The sequence below is a fragment of the Elephantulus edwardii genome, unplaced genomic scaffold (genome assembly GCF_000299155.1).
Source record: "Elephantulus edwardii isolate Elephantulus edwardi_28Jun2011 unplaced genomic scaffold, EleEdw1.0 scaffold00037, whole genome shotgun sequence".
NCBI classification, from domain to species: domain Eukaryota; kingdom Metazoa; phylum Chordata; class Mammalia; order Macroscelidea; family Macroscelididae; genus Elephantulus; species Elephantulus edwardii.
In genome coordinates, this window is record NW_006399787.1 from 20,583,752 (window position 1) to 20,592,204 (window position 8,453).

General features: G+C 40.5%; 1 pseudogene; it reads right to left on the reverse strand.

Moving 5' to 3' along the window:
* Window positions 1–363: 363 nt before the first annotated feature.
* Window positions 364–1,745, reverse strand: LOC102853835 (annotated as a pseudogene).
* Window positions 1,746–8,453: the final 6,708 nt, after the last annotated feature.

Here is an 8,453-nt window from a genome sequence, read left to right on the forward strand (position 1 = left end):
TTGGCGCAGGATAGAGCAGGGTTTAGGGCTGTTGTGCATAGGGTCGCTATGAGTCGGAAACGACTCGACGGCACATAACAACAACAACAACAATTTAAGAAAAAAATATTTTTGTTGATGTTGGATGTCATTGAGTCAAGTACACTCATAGTGACACTACGCACCCTAGAATCCTGTCCCATCCTGCACAACCCTATTCATCTCTGATACATTAAAGCTCACTGTTGCAGTTACCATGTCCATCTATCTCATTGGGAATCTTTTTTTTTTAACTTTCATGTAAGTTTATTCATTTAACTTTAAACAAATACTATAGTTGAATATGAAAACAAAAACAATAGCCAAGTAGTGAGCATATGATGATTACAGTCCTTCACTTAGGCACTTACAGCATATCAAATGCTAGCAGTGGACTCGGTGGTGCCCATTAAGAGGTCTAACCTGAATCCTCCCTCCACAGTGATGGTCATCATCCTCATGTGCTTCTCCATTGTACTGGCATTGTCTTTCCTGATTTGGATCAAAGTCCACAGGTTCTACCTGATTGATTTCATCAATCTCTTCCACTTTCTTCCTCTCATGTAGGAATTTTTCCAGCAGAGAGAGCTTTTCAGGAGAGAAAGCCATTCTCGAGAAAGTAAATCTTGAATTCGATGACTAGGCGCCCTTTTTCATTTGCTCTATGATAAGTTAGCATGCCTTAAGTTAACCCACATTTAATATCCTCATGCTTTTCAATCTAACCTGGATGAGAGGTGATGACTATGGTTTGGTTGTCAAGAGGAGATACTGGCTTTTGGAAGCCACACAATGCTTCAACCAGCTTTATGTCCATATACACACAAAGGTCTTCTCATCTAGTAAATACAGCATACTCCTGATCTAAAACAATAATAATATCTTCAGGATCCAGTCTTAGCCCTTGGTCTCTTTCACCATGGAATGTTATCTTCTGACCATCTTTCATGCCTTTGCCAATATGAACTTCTAGAATCTTCTTCTCTTTAACTACCGTTCTTCCACTGCAGCTTTTACATCTGTCTTTGGGGCTGATCCATTCCCTGTGGCCCTGGCACTTCACGCACACAGACTGAATTTGCTGAACCATTCCAGGTTCTTTCTTACCTCCTTGGCCTTCACATTTCACATTCACAAATCAAATTCTTCTGCAGAGCTAGTTTTCTTGTTGCACCGTTATAAATATCTTCTGATGTTACCAAGAGCTGATGGACAACATTTTTTCCTCTCCTTTCTGTCTGCATTCTTCCACCACCTCCAAAAAAAACATATGAAAGATGTCCATGGGTGAGCCAAAACAACCACCTGCTCCACCCTCTTTGATGGCCTGTTCTCCTCCTTTATCATATAATTAATTCTCTTTTCTTTGCATCAGAAAGCACTTCATAAGCTTGGGAAATCTGTTTAAAAATCTCACCTTCTAGGGGAGCTCTGGTGGCCTAGTGGCAAGGAGCTGCAACTACAATCCCAAAGGCTCACGGTTCGAATCCACCAGATGCTCTGCCGGGAAAGGAGGGACAATCTCCTCCCGTACCAGTCAGATCTGATTTGATGGTACACTCACACAAAAATAAAATAATAAAAAAAAATAAAAAAATCTCGCCTTCATTTGGATTCTAATCAAGGTGGTACTTCAAGGTGAGTTTCCTATAAACCTTTTTCACCTCTTGCTGGGTGGCATTGGGTTTGACCCCCAAAACATCACAATAAGTGGTTTCCTTCACCATTTTGTATATCCATTGAGCTGGCCAAGGCTGGTATGGGGGAGCAGGAAGGAGGGCACCACTATGCACAATTCAGGCAGCCACCACTCCCCAGCCTCTTACCAAGCATTCTGCAAAGTTCCCTTCTTCTCTTTTCATCTTTCTCTTGAGTAGCAGCTGGTAGATTTAAACTGCATGCATTTGGACTGACAGTACAATTCTCACCCACTCTACAGTACATAAAAACACAATAGGTCATGGGAGCTCTTATGAAGCATGGTCTTCCTCTCTTTTGCTGACCCTCCTGCTTCCCAAGCATGATATCCCTTTCCAAAGAATAACCTCTCCTTGCATCATGTCCAAAGTATAAGAGATGAAGCTTCACCATCCTTGCCTCCAAAGAGCACTCTGGTTGCACCTTCTCCAAGATACGTATCTTTTTGTGCTTTTGGGAGTCCATGTGATCTTCAATACTATTCTCCAACCCTGCAACTCAAAGGCATTAGTCCTTCTTTCATCCTTATTCAACATTCACACTGACATCATTGCTCTTCAGTATTTTAGAGAGGTCCCGGACAGCAGATTTGTTATTTCAGCATACCTGTTTTCCGTTCTACGATTCGTTTTCTTCCATTGTTATTTGTTCTTCTATAAATGTCTTTCCAACCTTGACTGAAATTTAGGCTAATCATTTTTTTGCAAACTGTTCAATCTATGTTGCTTTGCCCATTTCTAGCCATTTGAGACAACCTTGGTGGGTATCTCTGCTGCAAGGGGAAGACTAGACAACTCTTGATTTCTTAATTCAGAAATGCAAGGAGGAGAAAAAAAAATCCCTTAAACAACCTTACCATCACAACTTTTCTCTTGTTCAATAGTCTTTAGCACAGCAGCCATGAAGTAGAGGATATGATTTGACCTTTACTCAAAATAGCCCTAAGGCCTATAGCCTTTAAGGTTGCTCAAGAAAGGTTTAGTAAACTCTTACAAGGATCGAGAAGCTGTAAAACAGTGCTTTCCATGCCAAATGTTCCTATGTTGAGTGTGGGATGGTTTTATTTGACTGATGTCTCAAATGAGGACATTAAGTCAATCACCTAGTTTCTGCTGGAAACAAACCAAACATAACAGTAGGACTGAAAGGCTGCCACCAGGTGGATTGACACAGTGACTATAGCAATGAGATCAAATATGTTGTTGTTGTTATGTGCCGTTGAGTCGCTTGCAACTCATGGCGACCCTATGTACAACAGCCCTAAACCCTGCTCTATCCTGTGCCAATCGCACTGCCTCTGACACATCCATCCCAATTACCCCAGTCACTGAATCAATCCACTTCATAGATGGTCTTCCCCTCTTTCCCTGTCCCTCCACCCTCCCAAGCATGATGTCTGTCTCCAAGGACCTGTCCCTCCTTACAGCATGTCCAAAGTATGTCAGGCGAAGCCCCAGAATCCTTGCCTCCAAGGAGCAGCCTGGTTTAACCCTCTTCAGGATGAATCTGTGATTATATGAATGGCATGGGATAAAGCACTGTTCAGATCTGTTGTTTACCGGGTCACGATACGTCTTAATCGACTCAACAGTACACAGCAACCACAGTGACATAGCATAGCTGCAAAGCTTTGATTTTATTGCTACTATTTCTCTTCAAGTTACCTGTTGTTTTGTCACTGATTGGTTGTGACATCCAGGTGTTCATTGTTTTTGGTATTGGAGTTTTTCTTCCTTAAATAAATTTTTTCTTTTATAATGGTTTGCTTACAAAGTTCATATACATTGTTTGCCACAGTTTATTGGTTAATCCAAATGACACTGAAGAGTTAAATCATTCTAACCTTTGGCCTTGGCTTCTGCCCAGGTGGATTGGCAAATAGGCTATGGGCTGAAACTTGATCCAATGTTGCATATTGACTGCTTTGCTTCTTCCAACTCATTTCCCTGGTGTCTGTGGTCCAGGTCTCCTTCACTAGTAAGATAATTTAGCTTATTTTATACATCCTATGGATGTTTCGTAAATGTTACAAAATATGTCAAACTCCTGCAGAGGTACTTTAAATGACTTAATCCATGGAGTCCAAGAAATGAACTGTGATGAATGAACTGAAATGACTATGACGAAAGAAGTAGTTCTTCAAAACTGAATGACCCTTGACATCCTTACTGTTTACACAGGAAAGCACCTGTGTTATTAAAACTGACAGTTGAAAGTTGGACAATGGCTAAGGAAGACAGGAAACAAAAATCATTGCTTTTGAGTTGTGGTGTTGGAGAAGAGTATATCTGAATATCCTGTGGCCTGCCAAAAAAAACCAAACAAATACATCTTAGAAAAAATGCAGCAAGGGTGCTTCTTATTGTCGTTAACCAGACGCAGAAAGAAAATAGGGACACAAGGAAATGAATTCTGAAAAAGAGGAACGCTAAGACAGAGGTCCTCTCACAGCTCAGCACTGTGAAAAGGCATCTTAGTCTCCCTATGGGTTTTATTTAGTTTAAGTCAATAATAAAAAAATTCCTATCTCATGAGGCTATATTCTCCTTATATGTAAATGTTGCCAAAATAACAATGGGTAAGCTTAATTCTTAAACCAAGTCCAAAGTTCATGCCTTGGGTGGGAAGTTGGGAGAAATTCTCTGTTTGCCGAGTTCAACCAGTACTCTTCCAGGGGGCTGGGTGGAATTCTCTGTTTGCAGAGGTGCTCAGTCCTGCCTGAACTATGATCTCAGCTGCGGCCTGGCTAGGCTATCATGATGCTGAGCTATCCACCTTTCCCCCCCTCTGTTGTTTAAGCATCACTTAGTCATCGAGGCAAATATAGCTTCTCTTCCTCTTTCTATTATTCTTTTTTTCTTTTTCATTCTTTATCACTGACATAATAGCACAAAAACAAAGACTGTAAGACAAAACATAATTATAGAAGACTGTCCAAAAATTTTAACATAATCAAAAGGATTAAGAATAGAGATTCCTTAACTTATTTTTCCAGAAAATTACCATTACCAAATCTTCTTAATTATTCACTAAAAGTATTATGAATTTTTGCTTGTAAATTTATTATCTTGTCAGTTAAAATACCATGGTTCATGATATATTTGAGAACTTTATCCAATTGCCACTCAATATTATTCCATACAACAGGGGTCACACAAAATTGAATAGTATGCAAGTCACATTTTAACTTCAACTGTCTCTGTTAGTGATATGATCACCTATCATAACTACTGACAATTCTAAATCAGTTAATCAAGAACTGATTTCAGAATCTATGAGATGACCATAATTTTTCAGAATCACTGTTTCATTGTTTGACATAATCCACTGTTTGAACACTTTATGCAGAGCAACTCTAGCAACTCTAGCAGTAGCTGCTGTAGCTGATATGGCTATGATCCCTACTACTTGCTTTTTTAAAATACTGATTCACTAGGTACTCTAAAAGCATCATCTCAGGAGATGACTGCCATTTATGACTTGAATTAACAGGAAGCCATATCCCAATTCTAGATCTCAATAGGTGGTGGAGAAATAGAAGAATTTAAACAAGTACACAGAAAACATTAGTTGCAAGTCAAAGTTAAATTATCTGCCTCTTATTTAGTAACTCCTTTTAAGAAAACATAGGGTAATATAGCAAGCATAACTAAGAACAATTTCTGAGAGACATTTATTGCCCTGTATTTGTTTGTGTGTGTGTGTACCATCAAATCGGATCGGAATAGTACAGGTGCAGAGAATCTGGTGGATTCAAACTACATACCTCTGGGATTGCAATGCAGTTTCTTGCCACTAGGCCACCTGAGCTCCCTGTTGCCCTGTATTCTTAATCATTTTTCCCCCTTTCCATTGTCAGCTTCTTTATCTCGCCTTAAGTTAGAGTCTCCACTTTCCTGGTCTCTGATAGCAATCCCTTCTTTTGTCATTTCTCTAAGGTCATCTGACTCAACCATTCCATGATCCTGTCTTCGTTGAAGCATGGCGTCTTTCGGCTTATCCCGAGGTTTCACTTTTCCAGATGGTACCCGCAGTATGTTTGTGCCTGTAGGAATATAAATACACGACCCCAATAAATGACAAATCCCTTTTTCCATTCCTAAGTTAGAGGTTCTCTAAAATATATATACTGATTCAGCTCATTGATTAAGATTGTAATACTCAATGTCTTACAGCTGGAGTTTCTCCTTACTCATTAGAATTTTAAAAAATTTAAAGTAGATTTAGACTTAGAAATTCCTATACTCAAGAGACACTGGTTGCTGCATAAGAGATTGGCAGCAGCGAAAGGGGTTCAGAATCACAGATGCCCAGAATAGAACCAAAGTGGCAGCAGTGAAGGAAACAGCACAAGGAGCTGGAGGAGTAGCAAGCTGCATAGAAATGGGCCACCAGAGAGACTGATGCTGTGCACAGAGACCAGTGTGGTACAGCATGGATAGTAGGAATTTGAGTCAGAACTTTTATTAAAATAATTAGTTTGGGAGCCCCAGGAGCAGTGAGTCACAGACTCCAGGGGAAGCTGCCAGCCGAGCCACTGGGGGACCCACCCTCCAGGAACAGGCAGGTCAGTGGGAAATTGACTGAGTTTCCTTAAGCTCCACCAACCTGCCAGGAGCAAGCAGGTCAGCAGGAATTTGACTGAGTTTTCTTGGGCCCCACTGACTGGCCAGGAGCAAGTGATTTGGTAGGAATTTGACTGAGTTTTCTTGAGCCCTGCCTACCCGCCAGGAGAGCGCAGGTCAGTGGCAATTTGACTGAATTTTCTTGGGCCCTGCTGGACCCAGAGCCCCACGGGGCAGGAGCCACTGGGCAAGGACACCTGGGTGGGGGCTGCTGGACGAGGACCGCTGAGCGAGAGCTGTTGGGCGGGAGACGGACAGCTGGAATTTGAGTGGGGACACCACTCATGAACACACACAGACAGCTGAAATCCGAGTGAGGTCCCGCAAGTGGCTGACCAGCCCCCATGGTTGCCAAGCTCCCCATGCCTCACTGCCCCCCATTCAGCTCCACACACGTGCCTATGCATCCAGTCAATCAACTTGCCTCTAATCTGAGCATCTTGATCTGACTTAGCTAAAAGAGGCTTCTCTCACAGGCCCTGAACTGAAACTTCCCTTGAATCGGACATTCAGAGAGAAACACAGGTGGGGTAGTTACCATACAGATTTCTAGAGCATTGTCTTCCGATCAAGAACCTATCAATGTCATGAAAGAAGCTGGCTATCTTACACCCTACACAAGCACAAAGCAATCTGTCACCCCCCAAAAGGTTACACAGTATCAATGGATTTCCTGAAGCCAGAAAGTCTGATGGAACTTTCTGACACATAATTTAAAAGAACAATGATTGAATATTTTCAATGGGTGAAAGACAAACTTGAAGAATTACAGGACACTGCAAAGAAAAACCAGGAGGAGCTTTAAAAAACAATCCAGAACAATTCAGATAAAACAAATGCAGCATTAATGGCACTGGAAAAACAGGAAACCACAAACCAAAATACAAGGTCCAATGTTTCAGATGCTGTCAACATGATGGAGGGACACATGAGCAGAGTTGAAGAGATGAAACACAGAACCAGTGAAATAGAAGATAGAATTGTCACCACTGATCTGCTAGAGCAAAAAGCAGAATCAAAAAGGAAGGAAAAAGAAGAAAACCAAAGAATAATGTGGGACACCATCAAGAGAAATAACATGTGCATCACTGGAATTCCAGAACAGGCAGAAGCAAGTAAAGGCACTGAAAACGTTGTGGAAGAATTACTAGAGGAAAACTTTCCAGGCATAATGAAGAATGAGAGAATATATATTCAAGAAGCTGGGTGAACACTATATAGAATAGACCCCAAAAGAAAAACACCAAGGCATATCATAGTAAAATTTACCAGAACCAAAGAGAAGGATAGAATTCTGAAAGCAGAAAGGGAGAAAAAAGAGTAACCTATAAGGGAAAGCAGATAAGATTAAGTGCCAATTTCTCAGCAGAAACCACGTGACCAAGAAGACAGTGGAAGGACATTTATCAAATATTCAAAGAACACAGCTGTCAACCAAGAATATTGTACCCAGTAAAACTGGCCATCAAATATGAAGGAGAGATCAAGATATTCCTAGAAAAACAGAACCTAAGGGAGTTTGTAAAAACAAGACCAGCATTGCAGTAAATACTGAGAGATGTCCTTCTTACAGAAGTGCCAAAGAAAGCAGCATGGACCAACATAACTAGCAAAAGGAACTCAACAAAATGATAGCAATAAAACCCTGCCTTTCAATAATCACACTGAATGTGAATGGTTTGGATTGGATAAAAAAACCCAAAATCCATCAATATGCTGTCTAAAAGAGACACACCTGAAAAACCAAGATAAAGAAAGAGTAAAAATAAAAGGATGGGGGAAAATATTTTTTTTTCTAGTTGCAAATGGCAACTAGAAAAAAGCAGGAGTGGCGATATTAATCTCTGATAAAATAAATTTCAATGCAAAACCATCCCAATGGACAAGGATGGTCACTACATAATGCTTAAAAGGTCAATAGAACAAGAGGATATAACAATAATAAATATCTATGCACCAAATGAAAGACCTGCAAAATATATAAAACAAACATTAACAAAACTGAAAAAGGAAATAGACAACACTACTATAGTACTTGGAGTCTTCAATACACCCCTCTCAAGAAAAGAAAGAACTACCAGAAAAAAACTCAACGAAGATGCTCAAGAATTA